The sequence below is a fragment of the Canis lupus genome, chromosome 7 (genome assembly GCF_003254725.2).
Source record: "Canis lupus dingo isolate Sandy chromosome 7, ASM325472v2, whole genome shotgun sequence".
Lineage (NCBI taxonomy): Eukaryota > Metazoa > Chordata > Mammalia > Carnivora > Canidae > Canis > Canis lupus.
In genome coordinates, this window is record NC_064249.1 from 63,627,525 (window position 1) to 63,649,196 (window position 21,672).

At 39.4% G+C, this 21,672-nt stretch overlaps 1 long non-coding RNA gene across 1 annotated transcript; it reads right to left on the reverse strand.

Moving 5' to 3' along the window:
• Nucleotides 1-3,744: 3,744 nt before the first annotated feature.
• On the reverse strand, nucleotides 3,745-7,258 carry LOC112648259 (uncharacterized). Its single transcript, XR_003128869.3, has 3 exons — nucleotides 7,143-7,258; nucleotides 4,316-4,457; nucleotides 3,745-4,219 (listed from the first exon to the last, which is right to left on the reverse strand). It is a non-coding gene; the product is annotated as an uncharacterized LOC112648259 (long non-coding RNA).
• Nucleotides 7,259-21,672: the final 14,414 nt, after the last annotated feature.

Here is a 21,672-nt window from a genome sequence, read left to right on the forward strand (position 1 = left end):
AGAAAGACCACTGAGAGAGGTGGGGGGAAAGGTCTGTCATTAAGAAAAACAAAAGAAACCAAAAACAAAAGAAACTCTGCAGAGAAGAGTTCAGAGCAATATTAGCACTTGAAATTCTTAACTCTATCCCATTTACTCTAGCCAAATATATGCCTTTTCCAAGAAAAAGGTCTTGAAGTTCCAAATCATTAGTAAATAAAACAAAAGAAACAAAAGAAAAAAGCAAATAGAAGATCAAATTGCCCCTTTTACTCCAAATAAAGTTTATACTATAGAATATAGGTACACCTGCAGGCAAGTGAACTTTCTAATACAGACCCCCTGAATTAGATCTACCTTGCCTACTCTGGGAGGACTGGGTGCCCTTTGGTTCCTCTGATAGATGCCAGACCTTGGCCATTAAGCTTGCCTCCGGTCAAGAGCAATCAGGACCACGAGCGCTCTGACAGCAGCTCACCAATCAGGGAGGTTTCTCCTCTCCAAAGTGGAGAGTAGGGAGCAGCTAGAGTGTTATGTTAATGGCTATGATTGCCCTTGGAAGAAAACATCAGAAGTGAAACACGGTTCCTTTAGTGGATATGCTGAGCCCAAGGTTCCATAGATCTCTGTGGACAATCCCACTGGCACATGCAGAGAAAGAGATGCGGATTGTTGCGGAGCAAGATCTGGGCTGGGACATGCATCTGGATGCCATCAGTGTACAGTTGTGGTTGAAATCATGAGCAGAGATAAGACTCCTCAGAAAGAAGATATAGAGGATGGGGAAAGGGAAACCAGGAAGAGAGTCCTTAGAAATATGACCAAAGCATAGGGCAAAGAGTAGCCAGGACAGAAATGAAGACAGAAGAATCCAATAATGATGTTGCAAAAGCCAAGGAAAGAGAGCCGGAAGAAGAGCGGACAAATAACATCAGTTAGCACCGAACTGTCAAATGACGCAGGACTGGGTATGAGGTTGGGCAGTTCAGTGGCCTTTGGGGCAACCTCTGCCCTTCTTCAGAGAAGTTTTGACGAGTTGGAGATGAGAAACTCTACTGCAGTGGGTAGAGAAATGCATAGCAGTTGAGAAAGACCTGTTCTCTGCCCTCCAGGAGAGGAGAGCCCTACAGCAGCAGCTATCCATAATTAAAATGCAATCACAAAAGGCATGATCTTTATCTTGGACCCAAGAATGTGCTCCCAAAAGGTCCCAAAAACTCATATGCCAAACCTTGTGTGCTTTGTGTATCTGTGCATTTTTCTAGAGCAAGACTTATAGCTTTCATAAAATCCGATTGCCCAACATTAGGAGCCAAGAGAACATAACTGAATGGAGATGGGTCAGGATTCTAAGCCCTTGTAAGGGCAAGTGTGTAGTTAAAATTCTTTGTCTTGGAGCCCAAGGGGAGTAGGAAAAGAACTAAACCCAGAAGGCAACTCTTCTGGAAGTGTTCATACTCGATACCTGGGAGACTCTTTGAGGGGTCAGTTGAGGAGATCTCGATAAAGAACAGGAGAAACAAAAACAAGCCAGAGAAAGCTGGAAGGCTAGAACTGCCATCCATTCATTTCACAAATATTTGTTAAGTGCCTGTTATGTCCCAGGAGCACTGCTAAATCCTGGGGATATAGCCTGAGGGAATTTGCCTTTAGAAAGTAAGAGATTGAAACTTGAGATTTCAAGGGTGAAAACAGTTCTTTCACAGCCTCTCGTTAGGTTGCTCAATTATTTCATTCTCAAATCATAATGTTCACATCCAGAGAAAAAAAAAGGAAAAAGGAAGAAAGCAAAACCATGCTTGGTGAATTAGCCCACCCAGCTGCCAAGATCAATCTCCAATTCAGTCATTTGAGTCTTGGGGGAAGAAAGGAAAAATCAGGATGACAATTAAAAAAAGAGAGAAAATTGATATGTTAAAACTTTGCATTTCAACTTTGAGCTGACATTGTGGTGAGACTCTTTCCAGCTGCTTTGTCTGGCCATGTCAAGAAGTGACCATGATTTATTGTGCCACCTCCATAATTTCAATGCACTTGATCTCCCCCCGGAAGCAGTGACAAGTAAGGTTAACTGCTGTGTGAAGAGACAGTATGAGTAATGCTTCGTGCATAGAGCTGGCACAGCTCTACAGTGCGAGGTGGGGGAAGCGGGGCTGTTAACCATTGGTCAAGCCCCTTCCAAACAGCAACCTCCCAAATGCCCTAACACCTTTTGGAACCGACAGTACTTGTATGGAAAAACACCCTGAATTGTGTTAGAGTCTGTTTCCGTGTCCTTACTCACTTGCAAACATGCAAACAGCTAACCTTGCTCACACTTGCATTTTGTATTATTAGTAAGAGTTCACATTAAGTGTCCATATACCATGCCAGCCCTGCCTGTGTGCTTTATATTCTTTATTACCTCAATTAATCCTTATCTCATCATCCCCTATTGTCATCCCCATACACGGAGGAGAAGAATGAGGCAGGCTAAATAGAATGAAGTTATTAAATAGTTCACCAAGGTATGGGGAGCAAAGCCAGGATTTGAGCCCAGGTGGGCTAACTGCACAACCTCGCTGCACACTTCCTCCATGAGCCCATTCTTATTCCTTTAATTTGGTCAGCTTATCCTAATTCATATTGTCTCTTTAACTAGATTGTATACATTTCCGAAGGACTGTTGCTTTGCCACTACTGAATAAAAGTAACATGTACATTGCCACAGAATTTTTTTTTAATCTCCCATGAGTATAGCTTGTCTTGATGAATAGGGTCTAGTTTGTGTCTGCAAATATGCCATCAACACTAATCACTTTTTCGTATGTTTACACTTCATTTGCCCCAAATAAATGAAAAAGAGAAAAGAAAAACCAAAATTGATGGAACACCTACTTCATTCTAAACTTTGTGGTGAGTGCATTAAGCCTCACAGTGACCCCATAAGATAAATATAACTATCCTCATTTTATAAATTGAAAAATGGAAGCTCAAGGAAGTTAAGGACATTTTTCCTGGCCTAACTATGTGAGAGGTATAAGGGGGCTCAGGGGCCACTCTCCACTTCACCAGGACCAGACACATGCTGTGGATGTCTTTTGTATGTAACTCAGTGCCTCATATTTTATTATCCATGCAGATGAGGGGAAATTGAAGGGAAAGAGATAGGCAGGTAGAGAAGAGATGAGGAACAGGGTGAGAGTGGGCATCAGAGCTTAGATATTGCTCAAACACTGCAGAAATGGCTTCTCTACATCCCAAGTTTTCCCAAGGTCTGTCTACACTATTGTCAAAGACTTCAGATTCTAGTTGTCTGGATGGCAACCTTGAGATGTCACACTCACAACTTCTTCTCTGGCAAAAAGCCAAACTCCCTCCACTTTCTGGCAAATGCACAGTACCTGTGTGAAATATTCTGCTTTCCAAAATGCCTGAGGACAAGGTCAAGGATGTGCTGCTATTGGGATCTTGTCCTGCACAGCAATTCAGCTGGTGGAGATGGGGTTCCTGGAGGAGGAGGCAGGGACCTAGCCTCCTCTCATCACATGAATATCATCTTACTCTTATCCTCTCAACTCTCCCTTCACTGAAGAGTTCATGAAAGTCAATTCATACGTATCTCAATTCAAACTCTTTCTTGCCTAGAGAAAAAAATGCTGTTGTTTTTGTCTAATGGAAGTACTGTGCTGTGACTGGATTTGTAACAGCAGCGTGTCAAAATGCCAAAAAAGTGTGTCAAAAATAACATTTAAAAAAACTCAGGGGAGACATGTTATAGTCCTAAATGAGCATCTTTATTTCTCTGTGTTGAAAGGCATTAGTCTCCTCTCAAGAGTCTTAATAAACTTTACAAAAAAAAAAAAGGCATACACCACTTAATGAACACAATTTAAGGGCCCGTCCAGCCCTTAATACTCTCATTACTGTCAAAGCCTCTCTCACTTGTATGTGAGAGTTCTCCTCTTCCAAGGCTTCTCATGCAATTTCTTCTTCAGTGGATGCTTGTTTTCCCAACATCCTTAACCTCCAAAGTATATGCATATTGCCATAAAGTTAATCAACTAAAAACAATTAATTTCAATTTATTTTCTGTGTCACTGTTGAGGAAAACATCACGAAGTATTTCCTGACACACTGCAGATAACAGTCAAATTCATGGCAATCCCCTGTTGCCAAGGGTTTGTATATTTAATTTAATGGGCCTTTCAATAGCATTCAAGAGTATCTATAAGCAAGATGCCGGCCTCCCATGATCTGGCTGAAAGAAGATAAGAATATTAAAATTTCAGAGGCTATTCAGATCACTCAAAGTATCATTGTGTCTTTTTACATAACTCAAAGAGGAAATACTTACTTCTATCAAGATCCAGGGTGAAAGTTTTATCTAATACCATGAAACTCCTTGTATTTCCTGCTTCAGCCGCTTTATTGTTCATCTACTGCTTTGTGACTGCTCAGTTTCTCCATTGCAGAGGCAAATGCAAATCAATCAAAACCTAGGCAAAGTAATTGGAAAGCATAAGGACCTATGACAGGATAGCCATTGTTATTCTGCACGAATTGTAGCTATACTAGGAAGAAAAGAGTATCACCCTTTAGTTCAAGAAGAGTAGAGGGTGATGTAAACCTAGAACAGATAGTGGCCATGTTTGCTGTAACGTGGAGAACCTCTTTCTAAGTATAAAGTCAACAAAGGTAGCTGAGGGCCAATACGTGAAGGTCAGTCTCAGTAATAATGTTTGAACACTTGGCTGCAACTCTACCTAAAGTAAGATCTACCCTCTTAGATTTCTAAGTTACATAAGCCAATATATTTCTTTTTGTGCTCATATTAGCTGGACTTTGCTTCTTGCATAACTGAATAATATGCCTAATTCTTCCTTTAGGTAAAGAAAACTATTTTTTCTTTGTTTTTTAGTTTAATTTTGTTATTTAAATTCAATTTGCCAACATATAGTATAACATCCAATGCTCATCTCATTATGAACCCTCCTTAATGCCCTTCACGTTAAGAAAACTTTCTTTCCTAAGCCTGAGGCATCATGGTTCAGTGTGGGTAGATTTTGAACTTTTCTGTTGCTATTGCTGTGCTGCAAAGATGTGGCTTGCTTATATTCAGATGGTTTTTCCTCATCTTTTTAGTGGATAATTCTCATTACAAAAGACCACTCATCACCTTCCCAACACTTGTTTGTTAAGTGCTCTGATACATCTATGGTGAGATTATAAACCAGTGCAGTCTTTCTACAAGGCAAATTAGCAGGTGGAATCAAGAGTCTTTGGTATCCATACCACTGGGTTTATTCCAAAACTACCAAGAAATCCATTAATGGATCAAAAGTGAAAACTCAAACAATTATCTCTATAAGTGTTGAAAGGATATTTGAAAACTTCACTATCTGCTTTTTATTTTTTTAATCCTAACAAAATAGGAAAAATGGGTACTTCCTCGGCACAGTACAACATGTCTCTTTCAACTCAAAAACCTCCATCATACTTAATGGAGAAAAACTATACATACTCTCAGTAAAATGAGAAATAAAACAAAGACATCCATTGTGTCAACTACTATTTAACATTATTTTGGAGATAGCAACCAAGACTACAAAATAAGAAAAAGAAATGAACCATAAAAAATGAGAAATGAAGAAGTAAAATCATCATTATTTAAAGTGGTCTAACAGTTTATCAAGAAAAGCCAACAGTCTCCATTGCAAAACTATTATTAAAGCCAAGAATAAGTAATAGTATGGCTAGCAACAAAATTATTACATATATTTAATAGCCATCATATATTTAGTACAACTACCAGTTATATTGTGAAATGAAAGAACAGATCCCATTTGAAATAGCAAAAAAAAAAAAAATTAAAATATGCAAAATCTGCATAAATCAATCTTGAATGCTACTAAAAGGCAAAGGACTAAAAACAAATAGAAAAATAGAATAGAAAATATCAAATTATAAAAATATAATCTTTTCCCAAAATAATCAATTAATTTAAAACAATTCTAGGGCAGCCTGGGTGGTTCAGTGGTTTAGCATCACCTTCAGTCCAGGGCCTGATCCTGGAGACCCGGAATCAAGTACCACGTCGGGCTCCTGGTGCATGGAGCCTGCTTCTCCCTCTGCCTGTGTCTCTGCCTCTCTCTCTCTCTCTCTCTCTGTTTCTCATGAATAAATGAATAAAATATTTTTAAAAATTAAAAAAAAATAAAACAATTCTAATGAAAACACTATTGAATTAAGGGGAAAAAACAGGCAAAGCAATTAATGTTTCTATGGAAAATATAAATGAACGATTGTGTTCCTCCACCGCAGAAAAAGAAAGAAAGAAATCTGAAAAAGAATAATAAAGAAGGGACACTTGCTATGCCAGGTATTGAAATATATTATAAAACCAGAAAAATTTTTAAATATAGTTCATGAGAAAAAGATCATAGAACAGAATAGAAAAATAAAAAATAGACCCAAATTTATATGGGAATTTAATATATGATAATGCTGGCATTTTAAAATAATGGGGGGGGAATATATCACACAACAAATGGTATTGATTCACTTTTTAAAAATATTAAGTTGTATCCCTATCTTATACTCTATACAAAAATAAACTTTAGATTCAGCAAAAATATGTGTAAAATACAAACTCATAAAATTACCAAAGGAAAAAAGAATAATATATTTAAAGTCTCCAAGTAGAGAAAGGCTTTCTGTGGTAGGACAATCCTCAAGATCTTTAAAATAAAAAATATTGGTACAGACAACCATACACACAAAACATTTCTGGGGGGAAAAAAATCCTGTAATGCAAAAACAAATAAATAACAAACACTGAAAAGATAATCTGGACAAGATGCTTGCAAATAACATCACAACCAAAGAGCTTACATTTCATCAATTTAAAAACTGCTGAAAAATTAATAAGGAAAAAAGGAAAAACCCAAAAGAAAGCACCTCCCCAAAACAACCCATCCCCAAAAAAGGAAATAATAAGTGGCTATTAAAAAATGATCAGTCTCACCCAAAATAAAAGAAATTAAAATTACAATGAAATAATATTTTTGGCCTCTTAAATTAGCAAAGGTTAAAACATTTCATAATATATTGTATAAATGGGGAGAATAAGAAAGGACACTCTTTTCTCTCATATTACTGGTGGAAACATAAATTGATATAACCTCAATGGCAATGATTTTGTATACAGTATTCCTCCCTTATCCATGGTTTTGCCTTCCACGGTCTCAGTTACCCTCAGCCTGGAATTAGGGGATCCTCCCCAGATGTATGGCCCCGTGGATAACAAACTAACACTACGTCACAATGCCTACGTCATTCCCCTCACTTCATCTCATCAGGTAGTCATTATCAATTCAGCTTTATATCACCAGAAGATGAAGGTGGATACAGTACAATAAGATATTTAGAGAGAGAGAGAGACCACATTCCCATAACTTTTATTATAGCATACTGTTAAAATTGTTCTATTTGTTAATTGTTGTTAATCTCTTACTGTGCCTAATTTACTAATTAAATTTTATCGTAGATTTGTATATACGGGAAAAAACAGTACATATAGCTTTGGTTACTACCATCACGATCTGCTGAAGGTCTTCAAACATAACCCCCCAGAGAAGGAGAGACTTCTATACCTATCAAAACATTAGATGCTCATAACTTTTAACCAAACAATTCTGCTCCTAGTATCTTATAAGGTGGGAAATAAGGTCTACATTGTGATAGTCAATACAGCATAGTACACAGTAGGAAGAGATTAGGATTCATGTAAATGTCAATCAACAAGAGACACTCAAATATTCCACAACTATTGAAAAGAAAAACAAATAATATAAAAGATTTCTCTGAAAAGAAAAGCAAGAAACTGAGGCTGGATTCTTGATGGTTCAGAGAGAGATTCAAAAAGAGATTTGATTTCACTGCATGACCTTTTGTATCTTCTAAATTTGTGTCTTATACATGCTTTTTATTATTAAAAATAACTTAATAATTTAATTATTAAATACATTTAATTATTTACATTATTAAACTATTTTTAAATAATAACTAACATATCCATAACTGTAATAAAGTAAGATCATTTCTAAGACTCTATTTTAAGAAAATAATCTGAAACAAACCAAAGTACACACACAAAGATATTTGTCGCAAGGGCTTGTTTGTTTGCTGATGTGTTTTGTTTTAATAATTAGGAAATAGTAGCAACCTAAATACATAATGTTAAGGAAACTGTCAAGGAGATAATATTACATTAATAAAAGAGAGTATTACGCAGCCACTAAAAATGTTGTTGTGAAAAGCTTTTAACAAAAGGGGAATGTGCTTATGCGATTTAGTGAAAAAAGCAAGCCAGAGAATTTTTATACACTGGGATCTCAATTAAGTGAAAACGCATAGAAAAATGTAAAAATATGAATAACTATCTCTGAGAAATGAGATTACAGAAAATGTTTCCTTTGCATTTTTCATAGTACCTGATTTTTTCCAAAATGGGAATGTAATTTTACTATAGTAAAATGTTGAGAAAAATGAATGACTAAAAAATGTTGAGTAAAAATGAAAATGTATGTGCCCTTATTCACAATCTCTGACCTCCTTAATTACTAATGACTGATTCAGAAAACCCTGCTCTTTAGGACTTCCTCTCACACTACATGTGACATTGTTTTCTGCTTTCTACTAAGATCCTACCAGAAGTGATTTCATTTTATGCCTACACTTGGTGCAGAGAGATCAGTGCCCACCTTTTCATCATCACGCCCTCTGTGTGAGCCTGGGAGTCCAGCAGGATGACAGGTTCTGAAGTCAGTCTGCTTGGATACACATTCCAATTCCATCATTTTCTACTTAATGTCTCTGTGCTTCCATGGGGATGCAAGCGATCCACCATGTAATGTCACCATGGAGATTAAGTGAGATAATTCATGTAGGGTGCATGGGTCCAAAGTGCCTGGCACACAGCCAATCCTTTATAAATATTCACTATTTTGCCAAAGAGAAATTTGCTTTTTGATTCAAGACTGTGACTTCAAAACATGAAGATAAACTCTCTTAATAACACCCAATTCTTTATCAGCTTATCTGCTTTTGTCATTCTCCAACAGTTTGAGGTCCTGTCACATGGTTTGAGATTTTCTTTCTCAGCCTCTCTACATTAATTCCACGCTGACTCTGCTGCCTTTGAAATCCACACCAGCGGGAAGCTTCAGGGACTGCATAAAGATTTTAGTGCTGATGCCCTAGGAGGGCTGGCTGTCCTAGGAAACAGGGAATGAGTTGGGGGAGGGGAGGGTCAGAGGAAGCCTATGACCACCCGGCCTCCAGAAGGTTTGTATTTACTCCTGAAAGGCTGGGGATCAGAATTCTTTATGCAGAACAAGAATTCAAGATTTCTCCTAGACCATAGACTGATTTCAAATTTAAACTAAAAAAAAAAAAAAAAAAAGTTCGGAACTAAGATCTTGATTTCTGAACACTGTTTTCCACTGAAAGAAGCCAAGGCCTATTTGAAATAAAGTCTATTTCCAGGACTGGGGAAGGGTAAGGAAAAGATGTCCCTGGAATATTTTTTTGTGCCAGAAAGTAAGAAAGTGTTCCCAAAAAATGAAAAGGACAAGTCAAAGGAACACAAAAGCCAACTTGAAGGTGCTCTCACTGCGCATCAAGTTAAATAATGATAGTAATGGATGATATCACTTGAAATAAAATAAAATTCCAGAAGTATATACTGATGGAAGGAAAGAAGAAAGGGAAGTGGGGAGGGAGAGAGGAAGGTAGGAAAGACACCAGCAGTACCAAGGTTCCATTTTCTCCACATCATCACCAACACTTGTTCTCTCTCTCTCTCTCTTTCTCTAAATCTGTGTGTGTGTGTGTGTGTTTATAAGAGCCATCCTAGCCATCCTGATGGGTATGAGGTATTATCTCATTATGGTTTTGATTGCCCTTCCCTAATGATGAGCGATATTGTTTCTTTTCGTGTGCTCTTGCATAGAAAATGGAGACTTTCTTTGGAGACTATTCAAGCCCTATGCACGTTTCTGAGTTAGATTATTTTCTTGTTATTGAATCATAGGAGTTCTGTATGTATATTCTGAGTATTAACCCCTTATGAGCTATATGATATGCAAATATTTTCTGTAGGTTGCCTTTTCAATCTGTTAATAGTGTCTTTTTTTAATATATATTTTTAAAGATTTTATTTATTTATTTATTTATTTATTTATTTATTTATTTATTTATTTATGAGAAACAGAGAGAGAGAGAGAGAGAGAGAGGCAGAGACACAGGCAGAGGGAGAAGCAGGCTCCATGCAGGGACCCCCATGCGGGACTCGATCCTGGGTCTCCAGGATCACGCCCTGAGTTGAAGGCAGACGCTAAACCGCTGAGCCACCCGGGCTGCCCGATAGTGTCTTTTGATGCACAAAACTTTTTAATTTTGATGTAGTCCAATTTATCTATTTTTTTCTTTGTTACCAATGCTCTTTGTGGCATGTCTGTCCTGTAGACTCTTAACTTGTGCCAATTCAGACATCGGTGAAGAGGTATTTAGTTGACTTAGTTATTGACGTCCTCACCCTGTCACTTACTATTCAGGGACAGCCGGTGGTGTGGGATTCCTCAACACCCACAGCAAAGATGGGATCTCCATTTCAGGGTAGTAAAGTGTTTGAGGACTGACCCTACAGACAGCCAGTTTCTATGTGCAAACTCATCTCAGAGAAGCAAAGCTTCTTTTTTTCTTTTTTCAAGATTTTTATCATGATTCACATCTTCATGAAGTACTATCATCAATCAATAATCAGCTGATGGGCTCAGAGGAGATCAAGCCCACACCAGGGACACCCATCCTTATCCTACTTTGGTCTTTGCAAGGGGAGGGAAAAGCTAAATGCAGCCTGAGAGCCTGGTGACACAGAAGAGAAAAATATTTTGAACTCTGTTTCTTAGGCAGCATAAAATTTTGTGGTATGTTGATCAAAGATAAAAGCAGCAATGCAGAGTGATGAGTGGAATTTGTCCTTAGGCACCAGAAATGATATTGAGCTTCAGAAAAACTAAAGGTATATCTAGCAAAAGTACCCATATGTAAAATGAAAATGACCACCCCTCAACTTCTGTCTCTAATATGCATTTTCTAGAACCTTCTCCTTGTGCTCATATATTATTCATCTCATCTATATCACATATATAATAATAAAAGTAAGTACTTATATACACTTACTACATGTTAGACATTGTTTTAAAGGTATATTAACATATTTTTTAATCCCAACAACTCTATGAGGTAAATAATGTTATTATCATTAATAATAACATCATTATCATCATCATCATTATTCTCCATTTTATAGATGAAGAAACTAAGTTTTAATGACTCATCCCAGGTCACAAGGCTTAGAAAGCAAAGCTAGAATTTGAATGTAGGCCATCCCAGTCCAGGATTGAGATCTTAATCACGACAATCTGTGGGCAATCTGTTGTCTCTGGACTTAGAATATGTATATACATGCACATACACCTGTAATCATCTGAAAGATCCCTTTTTCAAGACAATTTAAGCAGATGAGGAGAGTAAATATATTGACAGTCATCTGTCATTCTCTGTGGTCTGAGCAAATACATGCCAAGTCTTTGAGTTTCCTGAATAGAGACTCAAAATAGTTTATGACAGACTATCCAGCATCCCTGAGGCGCTTGCGTGGCTCAGTTGGTTAAGCACCCAACTCTTGATTTCGGCTCAGGTCATGATTTCAAAGTTGTGAGATCTATCCCTGCCTTGGGCTCCAAGCTGGGCATGGAGTCTGCTTGAAAATCTCTCTCTTTCCAGGCGCTATCCTATTTGCGCTCTCTCTCTCTCTCTCTCTTTCTGAAAAGAAAAAAAAATCCAACATCCCTTCAAAACTGGCTAGGATCTAAGTCTTTGGTTCAATGAATAAATTTTTTATTGTGGAACATCAGGCAGCCTCAGGTATGTAGGAAAATCTAAAGTGTGAGGACGCTCCAGTCAAGGAAGCTTTGCTAGTACCCTAAAATGCTCTGGATGGGCAGCAATCTTTGCTCTGGATGTATTTGGCTGGCCCCACCTGAGTTCCCCTGTCACTGAAAACCTTCCCTTCCCTGTATATTAGTGGGTTTTTTTTCTTCAATTCCACCTTTGCCTCTTTATGCTTCAATTTCCTTATCTATAAAATGGTCTAATTAAAGCACCTATATCATAGGATCATTGGAAGAATTAAATAACACATTGTAAAGTTCTTGGAATGGCTGGTGTAGCATGCTAGAAGTGTCCATTGATACTGCATTATCACCAACTAAAAATCCATTTTCTCTCTCATTTTGCATTTTGTATGAGGGTTCCAAGTGGCATTTCCCGATGGGCTGTAGACTGTTCCACCTATCTCATGACACTATCACAGATGACATCAGTTACTGATTGTTGTGGATTAAATTGTGTCCCCCTCTTCTAAAAATGCTGAAATCCTAGGCCCCAGAACCTGTTAATGTGGCCTTATTTGGAAATGAGGTCTTTGCAGGTATAATCAAGTTAAGATGAAGCCATACTGAATCAGGGTAGACCTTAATCCAATATAACAAATGTTCTTGTAAAAAGAGAAGAATGTGTGCTCACGCATACACACACACATACACAGAAGAATCACACAGGACAATGGAAGGAAAAATTGAAGTGATACCCCAAGCAAAAGAGACCCAAGGATTGCCAGCAACCATCAGAAGCTAGGAAGAAGCAAGGAAAGATCCTCTCCTAGAGCCTTCACAGGGAGTATGTCCCTGTAGACCCCTGGACTTCAGACTTCTCACTGCCAGAACTGTGAAAGAACAAATTTCTGTTGTTTTTTTAAGCCACTCAGTTTGTGGTAATTTGTTATATCAATGCTAGAAAATGGATACCCTGAGCTTGGCCTTTCCATGTTCACTCTATGGGTTTTGTTTTTTTTTTTCTCTAACTTCCCTCCCCAGTGTCTCTCATTAACGTTTTTGAGCATGAATTCTCATCTTATAAAATATCAGATGAAATATTTAGTCACAGTGGTCTGTGTCAGAAACTGCCCCATTCTCTAGGGTCATCGTCGTTGTTTTTTGTTTTTTTTTAATTTGTTATACATCAATTATTTCCCTACCACAAAACATGACAGTGCAACAAAAAGCTGTGCCACAGAACACTGAATTTCTTTTATTTAACTCTGTCAGTGTTAGGGAACAATGTGTTATCACTGGAATCAGAAGCCAATCTTGTCCTGCTGGGTTATCGTGAATCCTCATTTGGCTCTGGCCATTCATAATCTTGATGTCCTAATATTCTTTCAACTGGGAGATTGACAAAAAAACCACTGTCATTTCACCAAGTGATTATTCAATTTCATATTCCTAAATCTCATTTTTTCCAGCTTCTCTGAGTTAAACATTACATTTTATTTCAGCTAAATCACCCCTGTAATAGGCTGAATCTTATTCTGTTAGAGATTTTGATGACTTCTCCATTGATGGAACATAAAACAGTGCCTAGCATATATACATTTTTACAGTTTAATTCTGGGCTCCCAAAAGATAAATTGTGAACCAAATGGGGAAAGAGACATGAATAAATAATGCCAGCTGAACAGACTAAAATATGTAGGAAAAGTTAAGCCCCTCTCAGTAAATGTCAAGTATGAAATTGTTTTATATAATTTTATTCATTGGACCTAACCTACTCCCACAAGATTTCATTTGATTTTCAGAGATTGATACCATTATGTTCTGCATTTCAAGTATGAGATCAAAACATTCCCAGCACCAGACTTCAGTTTCTTGCACTGTGATGCAGAACTTGCTCTAACAATGGTGCATTCCCTGGAACAGAGTGAAGTCTATGGTTCAACGAGACCCTACCCAACACTTCTCACTATGAACTGGAATGTGTGGGTAATCACTGAGTGAGGGCAGGGTTGCAGAGCAAGGAAGCTTAGTGCAAGAGCAGTGGCATCACTTCTTATTTTCAACAGCTATGGAGGCTGATTAGAGACAGCATACCAGCTGAGCTGCAGATTTTGCAGATATTGTTCACCAAATCATTTGCCTTTCCTCCTAGACATGCAACTAGACTACATATCCCAGTCACTCCTGCGGTGAGACATAGCTGGAGACAGAGTTCTGGACATTGAAATGTGGATCATAGTGGTATAATCCGCCTTCAAGCATGGGCTACAAAAATTTCCATACAATCTTCCCTCTTCTCTCTCCTCTTGCATCTGCTAGCCAGACTCAGGGAATTCAGGGGAAACCTCCAAGGCTATAGAGTAGAAGCCTGCAAGCTGTTTCCTATGAAGGGCCAGAGAGTAAATGTTTTAGGTTTTGGAGGCTATACAGTGTCCGCTGCGATTACTCAACTCTGTTTTTGTATTAGGAAAGCAACCATCAACAATATGTAAATGAATGAACGTGCCTGTGTTCTAATTAAACTTCATTTACAAAAACACTTTGGATTTGGCCCACAGACCATAGTTTTCCAAACCCGACCCCAGGGAGACCATCCAATGCAAGGAATTTGGGGTCCTGAATAAACCATGGGAATTAGACCATCCCCTCCCCTGTTCTGTCTGTTGTATTGGCCTTACTGTGTGGGACATGGGTGATGCACTGACATGAAATTCTGTTCCTGGCAGTCACTCAGGAATCCAAGCCACGGAAGGCATCATCTTAGCACACACTTTCACAATCACCTCCCACTTTTGAAAGGAAGTATTTCAAATAGTACCCTTCTTAAAGCTTCTTCCTAGAAGCAAGGTGTCATTTCCACTCACATTTTATTGGCTAAGTGGAGGCATGTGACTGCACCTAAAATGGAAAAAATGGAGAAGGGATCCACCACATGCCCAAGAGGAGAAGAGAATCCAATTATTTGTTAGTGATATTAATGATACTATATAATGTCAAATAAACATATCAGTCATTCACATCCAAAGTGCAAGAAAAGTTCAGTCAGACTGCTATACTCCTAAGGCTGAAGTTTGGCCTCCTAAGGAGAAGCAAAGTTTGTAGTAGAACTCGGGCCACTGTGGGTGGAGCAGATTTGGGCTACATGACTGGGTCAGGGTTTTCAGAAATCAGCATATAATACAAGGGAAATAGAAATTGCAGGAGCTTTGGACAGAGGAAGGGAAAACTAGGGGACCTAGATTAGCATCCTAGATTCAACTTTGCTTCCAATCCATGCTGTTCTCGTCCATCTACAGGAACAACAGAATTAAACTGACCCACTTACAAATGATCCTCGCTTAGGTTGGGCCATATGTGACTACCAATATTTGGCCATGTTTTACATACAAAACATAGTTTTATAAGAAACTCAATTCCTTATATTTTAAATATCACCTTATGTTTACTTTGCAAACAGAAGAGCATAAAAAAAGTTCATAGAGTTACAGGGTCCTACCCAAAATGTGCTCAGAAAATAGAATATTCCCCAGACTGTATAATCCTATCTAGCTCTGGAACATACTTATAAAAGGAGCAAGGCTAACTATATTCTCATCTTGACACTGGCTGTTCTAAAGTTGCAATCACTCCACTGTTAAACCTAATGTTGAGCTCCAACTATGGGAGGGGCTTAGAGAGGTCACAGTCAAGTTGAAGTGAGGAATGAGTGGTCTGGCTGACCCCCACGCAGCCTCAAGGATCTTTCTGTCTAGAGGAAGGAGGCTCTCGCCAAGAAGAGGTGGGGAGAAGCTGATATGAATATGGTAACATAGGGTCAACTGGGAGCCTAAACTTCAGTACTAGGTCTGAGCCCTACAGTAAGAGGCTAGAGATAGAGTCTAGCTGGGGCTATGTTCTTGAGGGATTTTGTGAAAGACTTAAGTGGTGAGTCTTTGGGGTCATTAAGATTTTGTGCCTTCCAGGTAGCAGGAACAGAGCAAGAACACCTGCAGTAGGGTCTTGATTTGCTGGACACAGGCAGCAACAAGAAGAGGTCTGTGAGAAGATTCTTCATAAGCCAAAGTCAGATAATCCCTTCAGAAGCTCAGAAATAATGGAGGAAGAGAAAGGAAAGAGGGAAGAGAGATGATGTGCTGGAGCTATGCGATGGGTACCATTAGTCATAGAGATGTGGGCATTTCTTACAAAGTGAATTAGTCAGGGTTCTCCAGGGAAACAGATCCAATAAGGGGTGTGTGTGTGTGTGTGTGTGTGTGTGTGTGTGTGTGTAGAGAGAGAGAGAGATTTATCGTAAGGAATTACCTCATGCAATTACAGAGGCTGACAAGTCCCAAGATCTGCAGGGTGAGTCGCCAAGCTTGAGACACAGGAAGGTCAATGGTGTAGTTCCAATCCAAAGATTGGCAGGCTCGAGGCCCAGGAGGAGCCAGCATTTCTGTTTGAGTCCAAAAGCATTAAAAGAAGAAACAATATCCCAGTTTGAAGACCATGAGACAGGAAGAATTCTCTCTTACTCAGGAGAAGGTCTTTTTTATTCTATTCAGGGCTTCAGTTGACTGGACGAGGCCTACAATCTGGGGGTAATCTGCTTCATTGAGTCCTCTGATTTAAATGTTAACCTTATCCAGAAATATCCTCTCAGAAACACCCTGAATGTGTTTGACCAAATATCTGGGTAGTCTACGGCTCAATCAAATTGACACATAATTAACCATCACACAAAGCAACCTCTTTTATTCACACAGGCTGTTAATTTTGCATTTCACAGAATCTTCCCAACAACTTCTGAATTAGGTATTCACTTACTGAAGTAAGTGAAAAGTTAAGTGGATTGTCTGAGGGCATAGCTAATGGAAGAGCTGGAATTGGAACCCATGACTTCATGTTTACGTTGTTTCTAATAGTTTCCAGCATGAACACTCTTTTTTATCTTATGTATTCCTGATTTAAGGAAACAAACTATTAAGAAAAAATTTAAACAACTAGGGAAAACTGAATCTAATCAGTTTTAGATGAAATTTTATAAATAGTGTTAAGAGTAATATGGCTATAAAAAATAAAAATTCTAGATAGACCATTATAGGATAGTATTTTTGTTTGAGTTAATACATCATATATAAAGCTTTTTTTCTCTAAGTTATGTCTTCCAGGTAAAGCCCCAGTAGAATATGCCAATAGGTGTCCATCCTGATTAATTGGTGTCCATGGCATACCTCTATCAAATACTGAATACTGATGCTGCCTCAACGTGTTGACTTCTTTCTAGGCAGGCTCTCTCCACATGATGACAAGATGGCTGCAGAAGTCCCAGCCCTCACATTCAGCTTTATGATCAGCAGAGAAAAAAATACTCAACTTCCTTGACAGTCTCCCCAAAGCTCTAGGCTTTGCCCTTATTGGGCCTAACTAGGTCCACTTGCATTTATCTGAACCAAACAACTATGCTAGGAGGTTTAATCCTGGAGCTAAAAAAAATAGTCAATCCCATTCCATACCACATAGGCTAATATTGAGGAAGAAGTGTTGGCTCAGAATAGATGATGAATGGCCAAAATCAACAATTTCCCCTCCCATATTCCCCTAAGTAGGATTTACTCTGGGTTTGCTAGTCTTTACATAATGAGGAAAGTTACTCCTTCAAGGATGGAGCGTTTCCTAAGGACATGAAATTGAATCAGTACAGTTGTCCAATCTTATATTCCACTATCTCTTACCCTAGACAACTTAATTTATTATCTTTTTACAGGACTGAGGCTTTCTTGTCTCTGCTTATGTTAAATCCCTCCACCCAAAATTCCCTCCCTCTCTCTCATATCTTGGAAAACTCCTGCTTACCGATGATGTTCAGCTCAGATACCACTTTCTCCTCGAAGGTTTCCCTGAGCTCTTGGCCTCGCAGCCCTCCCCCCTCCTACCTGATGCAGCTTTTTAGAAGATTCTATAATGCTGTGTGCCTCTCTGGTGACACCTCTACTCTTCCTGTGGATTTATAGGAGGCAGAGCTAATCACACTGTCATCTTTGTCTCCTTCCAGACTCCAAACTCTGAGGCAAGCCTGCTTTTCTTCACGTGCTTCAGCACCAACCCACTGTCGGCACTCAACATGTATTAAGTCCCATTCAACTCAGCACCCAGAGATTTGTCAATTCTCACAATGATTTCAACCACCATTAAAGCAAGTCAAGCTGTTCTAGTATGTAATCCGCGTAGTGCGTCCAAGAGCATAATTTTATTATATTATTATTATTATTATTATTCTATAATATGCATGACAGACAACTTTTTAAGAAGACAGGAAAAATCAAATACTTGTGGATTCCCCATCACCTGCACATGGCGCTTATACATGACAAGCTGCTTAAACTGTAGAGGGCTCTAGGTAGGCCATGCTCTGGTTTTAATTCCACCCTGGATCCCTTATACGTTTCTAAGAGCTCAGTCACTGCTACCTTAAGAAAGCCCTGGTTGAAACTTGATGCCTATAATTCTTAATTACAATTGCATTGCTGGCTTTATGTGCATCTCTGCTCATTTAAACTCAATGCTGACTGACAAATTGTGCTCGTCTGCCTATTCGACAGTAATTTAGTCGGGCAACCTGCAGCTTGCACCAGATTGATGAGCAGCTGTTTGATCTGTTTGGGGATGTATTGTTTTCTTGGTGTAGGCTGCCTTGTGCTGCTGCTGAACGATGGATGGTTTTGTCTCCTCCAGTGACATTGTGGACACTCTGGATGGCCTCTCCTGTAACTCCAAATGCACATTTTAAAAACATCGATCACTCTCCATCGCAGACATAGCATCACAGAGAAGAGCAGGATGAAATGGCTCATCAGACTCAGCTCAAACTCACATCACTGTTTTTCAAGCCAGCGAAGGTTCGGGTTGACATTCAAAAAGTGGATACCCTGCCACTGCAAACCAGAGCCTATGCGATTGTTGGACACGGTGATTTCTCTCGGAAGAGCTTTATGCTAGTAAAAGTTGCCTTTCCATAGAATAGCCCTACCCACCACGATACAAAATACAATGTAATGGTTCTGAACCATGCACTCTTCCCCTGCCATGTCCCATGGCCTTCAGCCTCTTGTAAGCAAGGCAAGTTTCTGAGGCTGTGAAGAGATCTGCCCTCCCCCTGACTCACGCTTTATTATTTTTTCAGTTCAGGTTTTTCATGGGCCCTGTAGCCTGACGCAAAGTGGAGGAAAAGTGAGAGTCCCTAAGGTACAAGCAACTACTTTATTGAGATATGATTCACATGCTATCCAATTCACCCATTTTTAAGTGTAGAATTAAATGGGTTTTTGTATATTACAGTATTAATTTTTTTTTAAGATTTTATTCATTCATGAGAGACACAGACTGAGAGAGGCAGAGACACAGGCAGAGGGAGAAGCAGGCTCCATGCAGGGAGCCCGATGCGGGACTCGATCCTTTGACTCCAGGATCACGCCCTGGGCCAAAGGCGGGCGCTAAACCACTGAGCCACCCAGGGATCCCCAAATTCTTTTTTTTAAAGATTGTATTTATTCATTCATGAGAGATACAGAGAGAGAGGCAGAGAAATAGGCAGAGGGACAAACAGGCTCCCCATGGGGAGCCCAGCGCAGGACTCAATCTCAGGACCCCAGGATCATGGCCTGAGCCAAAGACAGGCGCTCAATCACTGAGCCACCCAGGCGCCCCCCAGAGGTAATTCTTTTAAGCTGTGGTAAAAAACATATCATGCAAAATTTGTCATTTTAAGCATTTTTAAGTTTACAGTTCAGTGACATTAATTACATTTACAGTGTTATGCAACCATCACCACTATTTCCAAAGCTTCTTATTATCACTCCAACAGAGAGTCTGTGACATGAAACAATGACACCCATTCTCCTTCCCCAGCCCCCAGGAACTCCTATTCCACTTTCTGTCACTATGAATTTGACTATGTAGTGAAATCATACAATATTTGCCTCTGTGTGACTGGCTTATTTTATTTAGCATAACATGTTCAAGGTTCATTCATGTTGTAACATCTATCACAATTTCCTTCTCTTCCATGACTGAATAATACTTCTGATCCCCCATTGTGTGTATACATCACATTTTATTTATCCATTCAGTTGTTGATGGACATTTGAATTGTTTCCACTTTTTGGCTATTGTAAATAATGCTGCACGAACATGCCTGTAAAATAACATCTGCTCAAGTCTCTGCTTTCAGTCCCTTTGGGTATATACAAAGGAGTGGAGTTTCTGGGTCAGATAGTAATTCTATGTTTAGCTTTTTGAGGAACCACCAAACTGTTTTCCATAACGGCTGCACCATTTTACATTCCCACCAGCAATGCACTAGGGCTCTAATTTCCCTATGTCCTTGCCAACACTGATTATTTCCCTTTTTTTTTTTTTTTTTTTGTATAGCCATTCTAGTAGATGTGCCCAGCATCATTTTAATCCTTAGAGCCTGGGGTAGCAATTTTCACAAGTAGTAGTGGAAAGGAAGAAGGAGATTGCCCAACTGGGGTTTGAAAATATACTGATGCCTCCATACTTTAAGGAACTTAATCTAGGTCAATTTCATTTTTTTTATATATTTTTAAAAGATTTTATTTATTTATTCATGAGAGACACACAAGACAGAGGCAGGGACATATGGAGAGGGAGAAGCAGGCTCCCTGTGGGGAGCCCGATGCGAGACTCAATCCCAGGACCCTGGGATCACGACCTGAGCTGAAGGCAGATGTTCAATCACTGAGCCACGCAGTGTCCCAGTCTAGGTCAATTTTATTTACAGATGTTTTCTGGTGCCCTCATCTGATGTCCTATGAAATTGACGGTGGGCTGTGGGGAACCTAAAGTCACGCAGATCCTCCTACTTGCAAACATGCTAATTGGTTCCTGCTAAGGGATAACAGCAAGCAAATTAAGTCACCCATAGATGACAATAAAGCATAGACATGTAACAATAGCGTATTTTATATCTCATGTGTAAGGAAGTCTCCAAAAGTTGAAGACAAATATCAGGGGGAAAAAAATCAACCTCTGAAACTAAAGCCAGGAAGAATCAAACATGTACTTTCTTCAAACTCCCAACCTGCACACAAACCCAATATCATTACCAGTAAGGCCAATTCCTTGTTTCCTGAGAAAATAAAATAATTGATGTGGGTTTTTCCATCAGATTTAGGCTCCAGAGGACATCTCCCCAGCCCTCCCCCTCAGCAGCCTAGATCTGACCTGAGACCACATTTTGATCACTCTTCCCATCTCTCTTCCCTGCTCCCCTCCTTCCCTTTGGTTTTTCTAAAATGCACGCCCTCACTAAATCACTTACATCTGAAGCCCTAGCTCATAAGTAGGTCTTCCACCAAGTATGTGTTCTCTCAGGGACCTAGTCTCCTCATCTCCAAAGTGGGGATGAAGCTATCTCCCAGGGATGTGAAGGAGGACCCATGGCAGCCCTTAGCCAGCTTTCCCGGAACTCACAGGAACCCACTAACTGCAGAAATCGGACCTTGCCCCCCCCAGGTGCAGACAGTCAGCAATCACTGTGGGGAGTGCTCTGGTGGAGGTGGGGGCATGGTGCTGTGTGCCTATAAGGATGGGGACAGCTTCACAGTGAGTTGGCTCAATCTCAGACACCCCTGGTCCACTCTGCTCGACCTTAGCAACTCTACTCATTATTCTACCCATATTGTTGCCTGTGGACACAGCTCTTTTGACTTGATCATAAATTATTTCTAGTTATCCCTATGTGACTGCT